Source organism: Danio rerio, chromosome 10 (genome assembly GCF_049306965.1).
Source record: "Danio rerio strain Tuebingen ecotype United States chromosome 10, GRCz12tu, whole genome shotgun sequence".
Classification (NCBI taxonomy): domain Eukaryota; kingdom Metazoa; phylum Chordata; class Actinopteri; order Cypriniformes; family Danionidae; genus Danio; species Danio rerio.
Genome location: NC_133185.1, coordinates 43,066,149 through 43,085,501, shown reverse-complemented (window position 1 = coordinate 43,085,501; position 19,353 = coordinate 43,066,149). Strand labels below are relative to the sequence as shown.

The 19,353-nt window shown below is 36.5% G+C and overlaps 1 long non-coding RNA gene across 5 annotated transcripts in view; it reads left to right on the top strand.

Annotated features, from left to right (window-relative positions):
- Window positions 1-19,353, top strand: part of LOC103911773 (uncharacterized) — a 281,613-nt gene that overhangs the window by 63,609 nt on the left and 198,651 nt on the right. The window contains exon 3 of one of the 5 annotated variants that reach the window (XR_012386507.1): window positions 6,494-6,599. The exons of the other annotated variants lie outside the window; for them this stretch is intronic. This is a non-coding gene — a long non-coding RNA (uncharacterized lncRNA). The remainder of the gene's footprint in view (window positions 1-6,493; window positions 6,600-19,353) is intronic. 5 annotated transcript variants of the gene reach the window in all.

The window sequence follows — 19,353 nt, the reverse complement described above, 5'->3', positions numbered from 1 at the left end:
AGGAGATGTATTATATAAGGTGATGTCTGAACCCGCACTCAGTTCATCAGGTGGATATTTTTGGTGTGGATGGAGCAGCAGGCAAATACATAGTCATTTAGATAATCGAGTTCTTTTCTGATACAATCAGATACTGGAATATTCTGTCAACTTCTAATAAACAGCACGAATGTAGTTGCTGACAAATTAGTGAAGATCCGAATCAGAATTGCTTGATGGTGAAGCCTAGATGCCATATATATATATATATATATATATATATATATATATATATATATATATATATATATATATATATATATATATATATATATATATATATATATGCATGTGTGTGCATGCGTTTGTGTAATAATATACTATGGAAAAATGTTTAAATAAATTTTAAACAAAAAATAAGTAGCCATTTATTTACATTATGATGAAAAATTATACCTGAAGCCATTTGTTTTCTGATTTAAAAAAGGACTTTGTACTTTAAAGGTTGCACATATTAGAATTAGTCCCAACACAACTATGGTTAAACACCTTATAAAAGTGATTTTTGCATAATAGGTGCCCTTTAGGTTTAAATAAGTCTCCCAGAGAAACAGGCTAGTTGACTCACTCTGTGAATGATTATAATGCATTGAAACTATTTAGTAATTAGACTTAGATTTAAATATAAAATCACCACCATTCTTTTTTTGGTGACATAAATGTAAAAATTGCCAAAATCTTCACTTTGAACCGTATTAGCCAGCCACAGTGGTTTTGGAAGCTATAATGAGTGAACGGACGACAGGTTTAGGATTGTGCTGGCTAAATTGTAATTGTTTGCTCGTGCTGTTCTGAGTTTAATTGGCTTAGTTCAATAATGAAGTGTCATGAGAACAGCTCTGCGCACGAATGCTCTTCATCCTGTAATTGAGACATTTGTTTGACGGCTTGAGATCTCCAGGCGTGTGACATTTGTACTCTCTCACTTTAGTAAAAAGACAAATGATTGGCAGTGATGCCATGAGCTGATGCCAGGCTGCTTATGCGAGTTATTATCGTCATGTAAAACTCAAAGATGAACTTTCTGCCAAAGCTGTGGAAAATCTGCTGTGAAGTGATCCATACATGCAGCGCTGTGGGCTGTCAATATTGCAGTTGGATTATAGGAGTTGTTCACCCAATAAAGGATATTCAGCAGGGCCCTGTTTACAGCTGCTATTAAAGGGTCATGAAACCCTCTGTTTCAGCAATGGTTAATGGGGAAATTCAGCTATGGAGTAAAGGAGAGACAGTAAACTCTACATTCAGACAATTTAATTTCACTTTAAAAGCATCACGGCTTCCCACAAATGCAAATAGCAATTGATGTTTTACGCACAAACACATTATCTACATGTTTTTGTAAGATCCATGTAAATTGCAAACGTACAAAAACACTGTGAATGCTGTGATTTAATGCAATAACGAAAGCCATTGTATATTAACATTGACATGTACAGAACTGTATATGCTAACATAGACTAACCAAATTCCTTACGCAAAGATGTTCCGTACAGATGACCTTTTATCGCTAATCTTTGAATAAATAGCTATGGGTCATGGGCAAGCTTTATATCTGTGGAATCTTTATTTCTCACTCTTTCAACCCCAAGCACAACAGAGACCTTCCTACTATATGTTTCCGAGTAAATTCAGTACGTTTGCTACGTCCACCTAATGCGCTTGAAAATAGACAGTGGGACAGCTTAAAGTGCGAGTGTCGTCTGGGAGAGGAGACATTTAAAGCCACGACAGTATGCTTTAAATATGTTTGCCCTGCCATATCTATCTCTATATGGACAACTTTTCCATCTTTGTCAGTTTGGTCAGTAGCTCACTTTGTATGGTGTTGTGCTTGCACTCGAATTTCAAGTCCGGTGAAGCACAGTTCCACAAAACCAATAAAAGCATGTATAATTAAAGCCTGATTTATACTTCTGCGTCAGGTGGCCGGCGTAACCCACGGCGCATGCAACGCGCGTGGCTGTGCATTTATACTTCTGCGCGCTGTCTCTGTCGGTCTGCACTAACACTTCCGATACGCTAGTTGGCAGTGAGGTGTAAATGTTCCTCTGTGTCGAGTTTCTTCGCTGCTTTATTGCTTTTCCTGAACACTTCCGGGATGTACAAGTGGCTCATTTTGAGGCAGGAACCGGCGGACGTGCAACAACTTTAACTATGAGGTAAACACAAAACAAAACTTTCCATCCGGAGCTCCTTCACAGTACTCCACACTTGTAAACAATCGCTCGCGCCATTCGCGCGGCTCTCGGTCCCGCCCAGACTCGTCAATGCTACCAAGCCGACCAATCACAGAGCTTACGCTACACGTCGTTGCGACGTGTAGTTACATTTTTTGAGAAGTGCACATCAGTGACGGCGATGGCCACGGCGAAGGGCTATGCGTCAGCGCCGTAGCATACGCCGCCGTTTGACGCAGAAGTATAAATCAGCCTTAAGGTACAACTACGTCGTAAAAAAATCTCATATTTTTTTGCCCAAATTATCTAACAGTAAAAGTACTGTCATTGGGTAATTGATAGTTGAGCAATTTCAATCCCACAATCATTGTACTCTTAAGTGTGAATCAAACATCACCATTTCAATTCTGCACCTATTCTTCTTGGCTGCTTTGAATGTGACCTCTGAATGTGACCTCTGATGAATGATTTATGGCCTCATATCCAGGATGATGGCCATCAGTAAAATGCTATACAACCTTGCTGACACACATACACAAACACGCACACGCACACACACACACACACACAGACACACACACACACTCTTGTCAATGTTATATTGATTCATTGACACTGTGCACACTTCAATTAGGAGATTACATTACGACAGAAATTCATTACTTGAGACATGCCAGCGCTGGTTAATAGAATGCATGCTGCCTTAAAGGTATAGTACACCCAAAAAAAGAGAAGAAGAAATAAAATCGGTCATCATTTACTCAATCTGCTTGAGTTTATTTCATTTTTTAAACGCAAAAGAAATATATTTTAAAGACATTCTTGTTGTTGGCACCCATTGACTTCCATAGTATCAAACAAAACACTGTGGTAGTCAATGGGTGCAACCAGTAATCTTCAAAATATCTTCTTTTGTTTTCAACAGAAGAAAGATAAAGGTTTAAAACCCACATGAGGGAGAGTATATTTTCAAATTTGCTTATCCATTTGCTTATAACTATTCCTTTAAGTAAAAATAAATGGAAGATATCAGTTTGTTTTTGTTAGGTTTTAGTACAAGAACAAGAATCGATCATTTCTGCTGTATGTTTGTACTGTAGCAGTTTGGCTGAACATATGACTTGCAGAAGCTTCAGGAGAAAAAAGAAAAATGTGGTATCGTCTGCTCTGTTGTTGTAGGTTTGTCCTCTTAGTGAAGCCATCGATCACATAATCCATTTTAGCCATGGAAGAAGAGAAACCCTGGTCCTCTGATAGCAGCTACTGATTGATTATGGCTCATAAATCCAATGTTTTGACAGGAAGAACAGATAATTCACCTGTGCGAGTTGTGCATAAGCCATCTGGGTGAAATGTATAACCTCCTGTATCTATGAGAGTCGCCACAACCAGCTCTGTAACACGGATCACTGACATATACAGCATTTTAACAGACGTATAACCAATAGTTCACCCAAAAATGGAAACTGCCTGGTAATTTACTCACCCTAGGGTCATTCAGGATGGAGACATGATTTAGTGGAACATTTAAGCACACACACTTAATACACCTCATTGAACATGTACACATGGACAACACATATATACTATATAACTGCAGGTTAATGTTTATATACAATAAATTTAACTGTTAAAAGCTACTAGTTACTAGTTAATTAAAGTTATTAGTAACTAATAAAGTTCTGGTAACTAATAACCTTAATTGTTTTGATTTTGATTGTAATGCAATCATGTTCTCTTTTTGTAAAACTGCTTTGGAACAATATTTATTGTGGAACAAAGCTGTACAAATAAACTTAAATTGAAATGAGTGGAATTTAAAGAAGATTTTTAGCTGAAACAATTGTTCTCACTGAATTATAAAATGAACGTCAGTGGCTATAAACATTATGAAAGGAAGAAACAAAACAATATCCAGCCTAATTTAAATGAATATCCATGCATTGACATCTTATGAAGCGAAACATTCGTTCTGGGCCAAAAAACATTGTTTAGTTCACAGCCTAGTGTCTGAATTGAGTTCTTTTAACAATTAATTATGCAGCTTTGTTTTCTAGACAAATTATCTGTTATCAATAATAATTATAAACACATGTCATAAATTGGCCACTTTTGTTCGATACTTTGATGCACATTCATGTGACAGTAGTTTACAATTTCTGTATCTTTGTGTTTGTGGAGCCTGATCTAACGAGGAATCGCAACTATTTTACATTATGTTAGTTTAGTTGCTAATTCAAATTCAGTCGTACGATTTTGAAAAGAAGGCGTGGCACCAGACCCCACCCCTAAACCCAACCATCATTTTGCAATGAGCAAATTGTACTAAATTATATTAATGAGATCGTACATATTCATATGAATTAGCCACTACATCAAAAAGTTAAAAGTTTGTTTATTGTCACGTGATTTATAGGCCACAAATATGGTCTATGTTGAACCCCATTCAGTGGCACAGTGGCTCAGTGGTTAGCAAGAAAGTCGCTGGTTCGAGTCTTGGCTGGGTCGGTTGGCATTTCTGTGTTTCCGGGTGCTCCGGTTTCCATGCGCTATAGGTAAATTGGATGAACTTAATTGGCTGTAGTTTATGTGTGTGAATGTGAGTGTGTATGGGTGTTTCCCAGTGCTAGGTTGCACCTGGAAGGGCATCCGCTGTGTAAAACATATGCTGGATAAGTTGACGGTTCATTCTGCTGTGGCGACCTCTCATGTATAAGGGTTGAAGCTGAAGTAAAATGAATGAATAAATAAAGAATGCACCCCATTCGTTTTTATTAGATGTGGAAAAATACTGGAATCTGTTATCTTTATCTGTTAAGAAACTTATATTTATCAGCTTGGATTGTGCAGATTACTTTGTCGCTGTCTAAAAGTGGATTTTGTACTATCAATAATAGTCTGTGCTGAGCCCTGTACACTTGCATTAAATAGATGCAAATGGATTCAGTTACAAAAATCCTGCAATGCTTTCCTAAAAACTTTAACTTTATCATTGCATTGATGTACAAAAGCAGCAACAAATTTACACAACCCACATCTTTGATGGCCTGGGATGAGAGAGTAAATCCTTTAAAAAACCTCACATGAATTAAACATGTACAATGTTTATTTTAATAGTGCATATTTTTACTATTATGCTATTATGCTTCCCACCTAAAGTGAAATAAATGTTCTATGTTGATCCTGGAACAAAATTTCAATCAGATGATCAGAATTAAGGGATGCGTTTACCGTTTATGTCAAGTTTAGGCTTGTGGTTAGGTTTATGCACTTTTACTTTGCTGTTGTCCATTGGAATCCATCATTCCCCTCTGATTTTGGGAATAATTTACAGTTATGGTTGGGATTTAGAAGTATGGAAATAGGTATGGATTACATTTTTTAGCAAAAATTATGTTCCAGGATCAACACAGATGTTAATATAATATTAGACATTTATTCCAGGTAGTAGGAATGGTGCCGAATACGCAATCCATTTACTACAAATGCACAGAATTCACCTCAATCACATCTTCTGTGCAAGTAAAAAAAAAAATCAACTGGACCAGAAAATTTGCATGAGGTGCAAAACATCCAACACAGGCTCATTGTGAAAATGTTCCCCCGAATACATTTCTGGAGAGTACGAACACACATAGAGTACACACATACACTGGCGATCAAAATTAGTGAACAATGTATAAATAATTGAACAATTCTGAAATAATGTCATCTTCACTACTCAAAAGTTGAAGGATTTTTTCGTCCCATCTATACCATGCTACCAGAACACCTTTTCCCCAAAATAACAAAGGCATTTCAACAAAAAACATTATTTTGCCGAAAACACACTGATCAAAATTAGAGAACACTTTCAGATACCTCCCAGTTATTGGTGTCAATCTGGAATCTGGTGGTAATTCCCTTGATTATCTGTCAACCCCTATTTACCTGGCAGCCTAACTTCCAGTTTCACTGACTCTGCAAGATGGTGGGCCATTCTAAAGTGACTGAAAGTCTTCGGCAGCAGGAAAAGGTGTTCTGGTAGCATGGTATAGATGGGACAAAAAATCCTTCAACTGTTGAGTAGTGAAGATGACATTATTTCAGAATTGTTCAATTATTTATAGATTGTTCTCTAATTTTGATCGCCAGTGTATGTAGCCAGAGCTAGGTATAGCTGCATTTAGTCTTTAAAATGAATGATACGAGGCAATATGATGCTAATGACAGCTTCTGTTTCTTTTCGCACTGACCACTTATCTCTTTGTGGACGGCTTTTCCACTGTTACCAGTTTGCCTGGTGGCTCGCTGCATACGTCACCAGACTTGAGACACAGAGCAGAGTTGTGACCGCATCTACAGGGTTTGGTTTCGGCAAAGAACGGTTCCAGAAAGCAGGTAAAACAAAAACAAATGGCAAAAAATAAAATAAACAAGTAAATACCAGAGTGAGAATGTGGTAAGATCTGAAAACGTGGTAAAATCATTCGAGGGCTTTTCTTTTTCTGGATTACATTTGAAAACACTGTCAGTTGGGTTTAGGTAAGATGGTGAGTGGGTCAATCTGTGCTTTTGCAAACACTTTCGGTTGGGTTTAGGGAAGGTTGGGGGCGTTGGTCGATCATTGAGTCAGTTAATAGCGACCTCTGGTGGATCTATGTGAGAAGAGCAAGAGTGAATGGCACTCGAGAGAGAAACTTGAGATCTAAAAAAGCATACACAGCGATCTCTGGCGGATTTGCAAAAACTAAAACTACAAAAAATCCTAGCTCCTGCGACGTATTTCGCTCTCTCCTGAAATGTATGCAGGGGTACAAATCAATAATGAACCTGGGTTGAAAACATCCTGTGTGTAAACTAGAGTTATGCTATGCTCCGCGTTTTGAAACATCGTTTTGAAAACATAAACATTTGCATTGACTCTGATGTCATAATGACAAAAATGTTTTTAGCCACGCCCTTACAACCATCAGTTTGCAGTGATTGAAATATGAGAGGACACAAAAATAAAACCACACCCCCTACTCAATATAATAGTTTAAAATACATCATCATACTCGAGGACGGATCCGATTGGATGGATTAAATCCACAAAAATCATGCAAAAGTAGCTTGATTCAGAACTGCCTCCCCTCACAATTTTCACACCACCCCATATATAATTTTCTACATCCACCCCTGATCATACTGAAATAAAATCTGCAGCAACTTCTGGTGTACTCTGACTTTAACACTCACTACACATTTCTCTTATTGACCTTATGTTCCGCAGACGAGCGGGCGCTGCCATTTGAATCTTTTTGGCACGAGACTTCCGGTCTCATTCACTTCCATTCATTTTTAGACTTTAAAAACTGCTCGTTTCGCTGTTTGATGTTGCAAACTGATAGTTCATTGTTGTAATATTCTACTTGGTCTGTATAGTCTTGCAAACATTTGTTTGTAGAGCAAGTAGTTTGACCGTTTTTTGCCGTTTATTATTCCTAGTTATTTCTCCCATAGGCGACTGAAACGGAAGTTCTAAGACAATCGCGAAAACAGCCGCACTTCCGCATTTTAGAATAAGGTCAATAAACTACCATGATATGCATAGCAACCAGTGTAATAAATCATCACCATGTTCACATCCACTTGTTTTGGAATACGCGCTTGGGTTCATTTGCACTTGAACATTGTTTTGGATCCATATTTTAAGTCTCTGTAAAATACAATAATGCTCACAAAAGGCCTTTGGTCTTTGGCCAGCTTTATTTACTGCAAACACTACGTACTAAATGTCTTCAGAGTACATCAGGTTCAATCCTCCATCATTCTTTGGCTGTCAGCGCTCTAATCTCTTTGCATGCAAGCACAGTTTTCATTGTATGCCTTCATGGAAAAGCTATAAATACTTTCCATCTCACTTGCCTTTTTATTAAAGGAAATCTGAATGGCTGGAGGTACTGTAGAGTTTATTAAAACTGTATTTCTTTAGTCATAACTGTTTGACATTTCCTCCAATGGTGACAGATGCTATTATTCTTTCTCTTCTGGTGTCATTTGTGATTCAGTCACAATGGGCTGCAGAAATGCTGGCAATCTCTGTCCAGCACAATGATGGACGTTCATGGAATTTGATAATCCCCTCGTGCCCTTTTGCTTTCTCAAAGAACAGCTTTTCTACTGTTATGACGTTTAAAACACAATATTTTAGCTGAGAGAGTGTCTCATTGTGCATTCAGGAACAAAAAAATCACAGACTAATGACTCAAAGCACATTGTGACAGCAACAATTAAGCTGTGTATTTGCAGTTTGCTGAAAAACGTCATGAATTTGAGTCTTAGATTATCCATTCAAATGGACCTGCCATGATATTAATGAGGAGTCCTATAATTAGTGTCCAAGTTGACGCTGGTTTTGACATCTCTCTAAGATGCCTGACAAATAACTTAGTCCAGTGATTTTCTTAATATCTCAAACTCTGCCTCTCTCTTACAGACACACCCACAGTCTTGTTCCTATATCCCATGGGGACTCTCATAGACATAATGATGTTGCTATTTTGCAAACTGTATATTCTAGCCCCCTACTCCAACCCTCATGGGAAACGTTCTGCATTTCAACTATTACAAAATTCTTCATTCTGTGTGATTTGTGCACATTTACCCATGGGGACCTCAATTTTGGCCACCACAGTGACACAAGTCCCCATGAGTCTGTGTTATTTCAGGTTTAAAAGGTGACCTATTATGCAAAAATCATTTATCAAGTGACTTTGATCACAGGCTGTGTTGCAACAGTATGTGAATATAGCCAACCTCTTATGGTCAAAATGTATTAAGTCTATCTTTTTTAGTCACACTTGATAAAAACAGTCTGCAGAAACACTTTGATTGACATTCTCCCTTTGCATGTGTCATCAGAGAGAGAAGTTAGTGACTATCTCTCCCTTATTAGCACAGGACGTTAGTCTTGTTTTTAAATCTACCACTATGCTGACACATAGGCATTTGTAGCTCCGCCCTCTTTTGAAAAAAAAAATCTATATTAGGATCTAAGCCTCAAAAGGGCAGTTACAAAGAGTTATAAAACATTGTTTGTAAGCTTTAGGTATTTTCAGTAGTAGGTGATTTTTATACTGTACAAATGAGCTATATTCTATCTTCCTAAACCCAAAATTCACCAAACACCTTTTTACATTTTCAAGATATTTCATTTTTATGTAATTTAAGAGCTGTTTTCCTTGTGGGATCAAAAAAATGTCCTCAAAAAGTCAACATTGGCTGGTAAAGCTATATTTGTGGGGACATGTGGTCCCAACAATGTAAAGAGTACAGCACACATGCATAGTTTTTGCTCTACATGTCTTGAATAGTTTTTGCTATTCAAAATTTTATTGGGTAAGTTTTTTTAAAATAACAATCATTTTATTTGTCATTTATAATCATTTATTTTTTATTTAACAATCAATTGGATGTGCCAAAACTTTCTTCAGTTAAACAATGAGAAAACTGAAATGATTGTGTTTGGAAACAAAGATGAGGTTCTCAAGGTAAATGCGTACCTTGGCACTAAAGGTCAAACGACAAAAAATAAGGTCAAGAATCTTGGTGTGACTCTTGAGTCAGATCTGAGTTGCAACAGTCATGTCAAAGCAGTCAGTAAATCAGCATACTATCATCTCAAAAACATAGCAAGAATCAGATGCTTTGTTTCTAGTGAAGATTTAGAAAAACTTGTTCATGCTTTTATCAGCAGCAGGGTGGATTAGTGTAATGGACTCCTCACTGGTCTTCCTAAAAAGACAGTCAGACAGTTGCAGCTCATCCAGAACGCTGCAGCCAGAATTCTAACCAGAACCAGAAAATCAGAGCACATCACACCTGTCCTCAGGTCTTTACACTGGCTGCCAGTTACATTCAGAATAGATTTTAAAGTATTATTACTGGTCTATAAATCACTAAATGGCCTAGGACGTAAATACATTACAGATATGCTCACTGAATACAAACCTAACAGATCACTCAGATCATTAGGATCATATAAACTAGAAATTCCAAGAGTTCAGTCAAAGCAGGGTGAATCGGCTTTAAGCCACTATGCCCCTCGCTGCTGGAATCAGCTTCTAGAAATGATCAGATGTGCTCCAACATTAGGCACATTCAAATTAAGACTGAAAACACATCTGTTTAGCTGTGCCTTTACTGAATGAGCACTGTGCTGCGTCCGACAGATTGCACTATCATGTTTTTCTCTTCTTCTTCATTGTTTTATATCACATTTTACCTGTTTTTATGTTTTGTTTTGTTTTGACGCATTTTTATTATTTGTTTTTATTTTTATTTTACTTGTTTCTTTTATTCTTGTTTATGTAAAGCACTTTGAATTGCCATTGTGTATGAAATGTGCTATATAAATAAACTTCCCTTGCCTTGCCTTGCCTATTTTGCAAGGACTTGAAATAAAGATTTGAACAAATACATTATATTTTACCTACACATTGAGCACCGAAATAACATTTTAATAACCAAACTTTAATAATGCTTGATTACTTGATTAATAAACATGCGGCTAATAAACATGTGCTGAGTATTGACGTTTGATAATGATTTATGAAAGGATCATAATTACTGATGCAGAAATTCAATTTTGCATTGTACAAATAAATGTTAAATTATTTTGCAATATTAGAAAATAATTCAGTTGTATTATTTTTCCCACTATTATTGTTATGCTGTATTTTTATTCAAATAAATTCTGCCATGATGAACATAAGAGACTTTAAAAAACATTCAAAGTAATAAATGATTTTTTAACCAAAATTACTCTATAGTTCACCTGTATTTTTAACTTGTTTACACGTTCGAAATTCTGCTTCAGTGACTTTCAATGTTGAAAAAAATCAAAGTATGTTTTTTGGTACTTTTTTAAACTTAACTAAATTTTTGATATTTCTCTTATTTTAGTTTCAGACAGTGTTGGGAAAAGTTACTTTTAAAAGTAATGCATTACAATATGCATATACTCTCCTAAAATAAGTAACTATTTACTTTTTATGGAAAGTAAACTTTTGGGTTACATTTGTGTTACTTTTCTTTACCTGGCTGAGGCTTGATCTTTCAGAACTTGCATGTTTTTTTCTTCTTTTTTTCATAGAGGAGCTCTGCGATTTAAAAATGCACTGTATAACCTACACCTTTATTTACCTTAATAAAAACACATTGAAAACTTGTAGGAATGTAAGATAATGTTATCTTCTGAGAACTTCCTGAGCCCAGAGCTCTACATGCCGTATATACAGATTAATGAAAGTTTAAAGCAATGTGTTTGCTGTTTTTGTACTTTTTGTCTTATTAGTTTAGAACAAACCATGTTCATGTGCAACTCCTTTTCTTCTTTGAGTTAAAAATAATGAATGCAGTCTGTCATCTCAATTTTATTTTAGCAATTCACTTTTTTAAAGCTAATTGATTAAACAATCACCTCACAGCAAGAAGGTCACTGGCTTGAGCCCTGGCTGGATCAGTTGGCATTTCTGTGTGGAGTTTGCATGTTCTCCCCGTGTCATGCGCTATAGGTAAATTAAATAAACCAAATTGGCCGTAGTGTATGTGTGTGAATGAGTGTGTATAGGTGTTTCCCAACATATGGTGGATAAGTTGGTGGTTCATTCCGCTGTGGCGACCCCTGATTAATAAAGGGACTAAGCCGAAATGAAAATGAATGAAAAAATATTCTTCTTTTTTTTTTTTTTTTTTTTTTAAATAGTGTTACCTTACTTGTTACTTAGAAAAAGTAATATTATTATGTAACTCGTTACTTGTAATGCATTACCTCCAACAGTGGTTTCAAACTTCTAAAAATGTCAATAAAACTTTTTTTTAATTTTCTCATACTGTATTTCGAAAGCATAAAAAACAAGATGCAGATAATTGGTAATTAACACATTTTCCCACAGTGTGTGTTGTCGGCAAATATTTAGTTTTACTCATTTACAAGCCAATGAAATTTTAACAGATTTGTGTTTTTTTTGTAGTTTTTTTTGCCACTTAAATTGTGCATCTCTTTCATTCTTACAATCCAGATTTATATTATTGCAGCTCCTAATAAAGTTACCAGGCAGCTGTCAAGCACCCGTCAAGTCAGTTTTTACTCTCATTTAATGCATGCCAGTTGTTTCAGACTCTGAACCCCCAGTTGAAATGGCTCTCATTTGACAGTTTTGAGTGTGAAAAGCCCATAAGTCTGTGAGAACTGACTCAATTATCCACTGTCTGTCCTCCACAACACTGCTCCAGTCCATTCTTCCTTCTCGCTTTCATCTTTTCCTGTTCATTACTGTCCATTCAAGCTCCTTTCCCAGCTGCTGTCTTCTGTTTTTTTTTTTTTTTCAATATTTGTGTGCAGTGGCCTTTATCTGCACCTTTTGCTCAGAGCAATTTAATAATTTTGACGGTGATGCGAAGGCTTATTGATTCGATTATGATTTTTTAGGCATTGAAATTGCTCATTCTGTTGAACAGATCCTAATCTTGTTTTAATCTTTAGTTGGTTTGTAAATGACAGTAATCCAGAACTACTCTAATGTGTCTTTTTTTAAAGGAATTATTATGATGTTTAGGCTTCTAGGAGATGTTTGCTTGTAATTAGATGCTAGGGAAATAATACACTTACTGGCCACTTTATAAGGTACACCTGTCCAACTGCTCGTTAACGCTACTTTCTAATCAGCCAATCACATGGCAGCAATTCAATGCATTTAGGCATGTAGACATGGTCAAGACAATCGGCTGCAGTTCAAACCAAGCATCAGAATGGGGAAGAAAGGGGATTTGAGTGACTAAATGTGGCATGGTTGTTGGTGCCAGACAGGCTGGTCTTAGTATTTCAGAAACTGCTGATCTACTGGGATTTTCATGCACAACCATCTCCAGGGTTTACAGAGAATGGTCAGAAAAAGAGAAAATATCCAGTGAGCGGCAGTTCTGTGGGCGCAAATGCCTTGTTGATGCCAGAGGTCAGAGGAGAATGGCCAGACGAGCTGATAGAAAGGCAACAGAAACTCGAATAACCACTTGTTACAACTGAGCTATGCAGAAGAGCATCTGAACGCACAACATGTCCAAACTTTAGGCAGATGGGCTACAGAAGAACCACTGGGTGCCACTCCTGTCAGCTAAGAGCTAACAATTCGACAGGCTCACCAAAATTGGACAATAAAAGATTGGAAAAACGTTGCCTGGTCTGAGGAGTCTTGATTTCTGCTACGACATTTGAATGGTAGGGTCAGAATTTGGCGCCAACAACATGGATCCATCCTGCCTTACATCAACGGTTCATCTTCTGATGGCTTCTTCCAGCTGCATAATGCACCATGTCATAATGCGTGAACCATATCAGACTGGTTTCTTGAACATGACAAATCTGCAGAATCTGCTTGATGCTATCATGCCTATATGGACCAAAATCTCTGAGTAATATTTCCAGTTCCTTGTTGAATCTATGCCCAGAAGGACTAAGGCAGTTTTGAAGGGAAAAGTGGGTCCAACCCAGTACTAGTAAGGTGTATCTAATAAAGTGGCCGGTGAGTATAAATACGCCATAGTGTTGTTGAGTATTTTTGTGATTTAACATTTCCCTTGAGAAATGCTTTGTTTGTTTTAAAAACCCAATAATTTATGAATTAATCATTCTAAAGTAAACAATAATAGAAATTATATAATAGGTAATCAATATTTTTCTGTTATCTACTTAAATCCTGTCATCATTTATTCACACTTGTTTAAAACGTGTTTGACCTGCTTTTTTTCTGCTGAACACAACAACAACAACAATAAGCTATTTTGAAGAAAACTGGAAACCAGTAACCATTGACTTCCATAGTGTTTGTTATTCCTACTGTAAAAGTCAATGGTTACAGGTTTTCAGCTTTTTTCAAATATCTTATTAGTGTTTAACTAAAGAAATAAACTCTTAAAGGTTTTGACACTTAAGAATGTGTAAATAGTGAGTACATATGAATTGTAGAGTGAACTATCCCTTTAAATTCCCACTAAAAGGTGTGTATAAAGATATACTTATTAAATGTTGGGTAAACAACTGCATGCATGCAACACACAAATGCTTTCCACATAGAAACACATTTAGTTCATCACACCTCTCCATGATACAGATATTGCATACGATTATAATGACAACTCATAATTATACAAGTTATATAATATTTCATACGACCCTATTTGTAATAATATTCTGCAATCAGCTTCCTGTGCTGTTTGTTATTTTATTTAGAGTGTGACAAAACTCCATGTATGGTGTGATACATGTGTGCTACATGTTTCACATTAGGCATTCAGCCTGTCAGCTTGAAAGATCAGCTTGACATTTCATGGTCTATTAATGAGACATGTTATGTCAGAGGGTGGAGAAAAAGTGCCTTCATTAAAAGCCTGTATTTGTTTTTTCCCATCTGAAGTAGAGATGCTCTTCATAAGAGAGCTCTTCACAAGACACCATTCAATATTTTTAAAATTGAGTGCTTTTCATATTGAAAACCTTGGGTTATTACTCTACAATGTACAGTAAGCCTTTTCTGTGACTGCACAAAGCATGTACTAAAGCATGGGTTGTGAAATAAGTTTTTTAATAATGTTAATAAAATGATATATTTGCTAAGTGTGTTTTTGTGCTGGTGGTCTTGGCTGCTTTAGGAACTTCATTATAAATTATTTTTATAATTGTTTTTTATGTGTTAGATTAATGGATATTTTCATATAGAAGAAAGTCTATGGGCCCTATCATACACCTGGCGCAATAAGGCGCAAGACTCGTTTGCCCTAACGTGTTGTTGCTATTTTCAGACCAACGCAACCTTATATTTCCTGTTTTCCGCCCGTTGTTTAAATAGCTAATTTATTTGCGCCCCTTTGTGGACTCGTGGGTGTTTCAGTCTAGAAAAGAGGTGTGTTAAAGCGCATTGTTGGCACGTTGCTGTTTTGAGGAACTAAAATAGACTGTTCAATAGACCAGCTAAAAGCAGGCAAGTCCAGCGCAGAGGATGTTAGTTGTGCGCCTCACTTACACATTGCTTAAAGCACGCAGAATGCACAGCTATACAGAAGTATCTTTACAAAGGAAAAAGAATAAAAGGATTAAAATATTACAAAAAAAAAATCGTTTTTTACATATACAGTATATAAAAACCACTGCCTTCATCCCGGGGGCTTTTTCAGTTTATTCATGACAGCTTGCTTTTGAATAATGTTATTATTATTATTATTATTATTATTATTATTATTATTTATTATATGCATATTTATATTTGTTTTATTAAAAACAAGCTTAGATTTGTCCACCTGTCAGGTTTTGGACCATATGGGCCATAGCATGTGTGTTTGGATATAACTCAGTTTTTTGACCACACTTCATTATTATTGTTCATTTATTTGTTTGCTGGAAATTGCTGATGGATGTCTGTGTGTACAACATGTTTCCTTATCCACAAAAGAAAGTGAAAGTAAAGGCCGATTGGAGGAGGCTCATTGTTTATCCTCGTGTTTTTGTGCTGGTAGTCTTGGCTGCTTTAGGAACTTCATTCTAAATTTGTATTATAATTGTATTCATATGTTAGATTAATGGATATTTTCATATATTTTTGTCTGTTTAACTTTTTCTGTCCAGTGAAGCGCTCAGTTTTTCCACTTACAAAGTCCGCCATGTAAATAGCGAATGCGTCATGGCATGACGCAACTGATTCTTAAAGGGAATGGGAAATGAGACTCTGACTGGTTTATTCTCAAAACACACCCATGAATTAAGAGAATTAGCTCAACCATGTGACGGAGCACAGAGCGTGGTTTTTCATCCTGGATTCGGACACGGGCTTAATGCTTTTGCGCCTTGTGCTTTGAACTTATGCCTAGATCGTTAAAATAGAGCCCTATGTGGAAATGAGTAATTCATTAAAGCATCGATTCAAGTGAATTGTTCAAAACCTCTGATTTATTCAGAAATCAAGCAAATAACCACGAAATCACTCAAACTATTTAAAAAAAGATTCAGTTGAAAAGAAACACTGAAATGTTATACTGTTATGCTAAAATTGTTAGGCTTCAGCTTTATTCAAAATATTTTCATTGACAAAACAATAAAAACTACAGTACAGTCTGTATCTAATATGCAACTCTCTCAATATTAGTTTCTAGCTCATTGAATTGTTGTATTCTTGCTCGCAGGAAAACAGTGCTTGTGTTATATGAATATTTTGTATTAGAGCTATGTCATTAAACAAAATTATATCGAAATCACGATTTGAACATGTTATCCCTTTAACAAGCACAGCTTTGCATTTTAATAAAAAGTAAGTGTTAAATGAATATTGATTATGATTAATAAAGTATTGTTCTTTCTAAGATCATGTTAGTAAATACACTAATTAAAGGGGACCTTTTATGCAAAAATCATTTTCATAAGGGGTTTAACTGCATTTGTGTGGCAACAGTGTGTGAATATAACCAGCTTCTAATGGTAAAAAATAATTAAGTCTATTTTTTAGAATCACATTTCATAAAATTAGTCTGCAAAAACACTTTGATTGACATTCTCCCTTTGTACGTGTCATCAGAGGGGGAAAGTCTCAACCATTAGTGACATCTCTCCCTCAAAATCATAGGATGTCTTGTTTTTGAATCTTCCACTATGATGACACATAGGCATTTGTAGCTCCACCCTCTTTCACGATTTCATTTGAATTTAAAGGGACAGCCACCAAAATCTTATGAATCAAAACCTAAAAAGTTCATAAGTTATCCGAAGTTATAAAACGTTATCTGTCTGGTATTTTGAGCTGAAACCTCACATACTGTACGAGTCTTCGCTGAGGCCAGCTTTCAGCCTCCACTGCTGAGACTGCAGCTCTGCACAAGACTTTTGGTCAGCGGAGAAATTAAAATGGTGGTGCCCAACTGAGTCTGGTTTCTCTCAAGGTTTTTTTTCTTCACTCGCCTCGGTGAAGTTTTTTTCCCTCTCCGCTGTCGCCACTAGCTTGCATGGTTTGGGATCGGTAGAGCTACCCATCGATGAATTTGCTCTTCAGTGTTTGGACTCTCAGTAATGATTTTAAACCACACTGAACTGAGCTAAACTGAACTGAACTTAAACACTAAAAACTGAACTACCCTGTTCCAATTACTATGACCATTTATGTGAAGCTGCCCTGACACAATCTACATTTGTAAAAGCGCTATACAAATAACGCTGAATTGAATTGAATTGAATTGAACATGCACACACTAGGGACATCAGAGACTTAATTGGTCTCCTTTAGAATTAACTAATGGAAACTCATTGCCAAGTTTGTTGTTTTAAATAAAAACCTTCTAATCTAAACTCATAATTGTAATTGTAAGATTATAAAGCGGTCAGCAAAAACGGTCAGCAGAAGGAAACTGAATGATATTCCAGTAAGTGTGTTTTGTTTTGTCTCTTTCAAAGGAAGTAGAAAGTTTCTCATCTAATGCCTCATTAGGGTTTCTGAGAAAGGAATCAATGAACGAGACATTTTGTGTTGTTTACTGGGACTGTGCTGTCAATAATAGAGCAGCTATTCTAGATTCATGAATAAGCTGTGACCATAAATGCTCCGATCAATGGAGAATTCTCATTTCAGGAACGATTCAAGCTTTGCTTTTCCTTTGATTTCCTGCATTTAGCTTGGTTACAAAAGCTTTTGAGTCAATACAGCACATGAAGAACAATGCAGTGTCTGTGCAAATTCATTATATATGTAATGTATACAGCCATGCAAAAAAAAAAAAAAAAAGAACGACATAAAAATTATTAGTATCTCTGGATATTTTTGTATGTTTTTTTTTTTCTGTAAACTGCTGATTTCTTCAAATAAACAATGAAACTGATGTCATTTTGGCCCTGTCTAAACAAACACGAGTATTTTCAAAATCCGACTACACAGTTTTGCTGTTTGTTGACTGAAATGGAACCTTTTTGAAACTCCGGCTAGAGTGAACAACCAGAGTTTTTGCCTCGTGACATAAGCGTGTGCAATGTTTTCTTATTACTGATTGGCCAACAGGGCTGGGTTCACACAAAACATGGAAGATTCAAATGAGGTAAAATTCCATGTTTGCATAAATCGTATTCACACCACAGGATGGTAATCTGCCTCTGTTCTCTCCTTTGCATTGAGTTGTATTCAATTTACTCATGCAAATACTTAATTCCCCATTTTGCATGCTCTTTACATGCATCAAAGTGGGTTTTTGCATTGTTGTGTGGACGATTTTATGAAAATATATGTGTAGTGGTCATTTTTATTAAATGACAAATAACTTCCATGTTTTCACACGTTTATATCAAAACAATACTGATGTTTTACTTGAGAAGAGTTCAAATCTACACTCACCGCCCACTTTGCTGGACCTTCTTTTGCACCCTAAACTGTTGATACAAGGCAGGATGGATCCGTGCTTTCATGTTCTTGATGCCAAATTTTCACCCTACCAAATTCAGACTCATCAGACCAGGCAACGTTTTTCTAATCTTCTGTTGTACAATTTTGGTGAGCCTATGCAAATTGTAGCCTCAGGAGTGTCACCCGGTGTGGTCTTCTGCTGCTGTAGCCCATCCGCTAGGTTGAACGTGTTGTGTGTTCAGAGATGCTCTTCTTCAGACCTCGGTTGTAACGAGTGGTTATTTGAGTTACTGTTACCTTTCTATCAACTCGAACCAGTCTGGCCCTTCTCCTCTGACCTCTGGCAGCAACAAGGCATTTGCACCCACAGAACTGCCGTTCCCTGGATATTTTCTCCTTTTTTGATAATTCTCTGTAAACCCTAGAGATGGTTGTGCATTAAAATCCCAGTAGATCAGCAGTTTCTGAAATACTCAAACCTTCCCATCTGGCACCAACAACCATGCCTCGTTCGAAGTCCATTAAATCCTCTTTCCTCCGCATTTTTATGCTTGATTTGAACTACAGCAGATCGTCTTGACCATAGCCCCTTTCACACATACAGACCTTTCCGGAATATTACCGGCAATTTTCCGGAAAGGTCTTTTATGCGTGAACAGGCCCTTTTTGAAAATACCGGGAAATTGTTTCTGGCAATTTTCTGAAAGAGAAGTTGTAACATTACTGGTAATTTGCCAGAATGT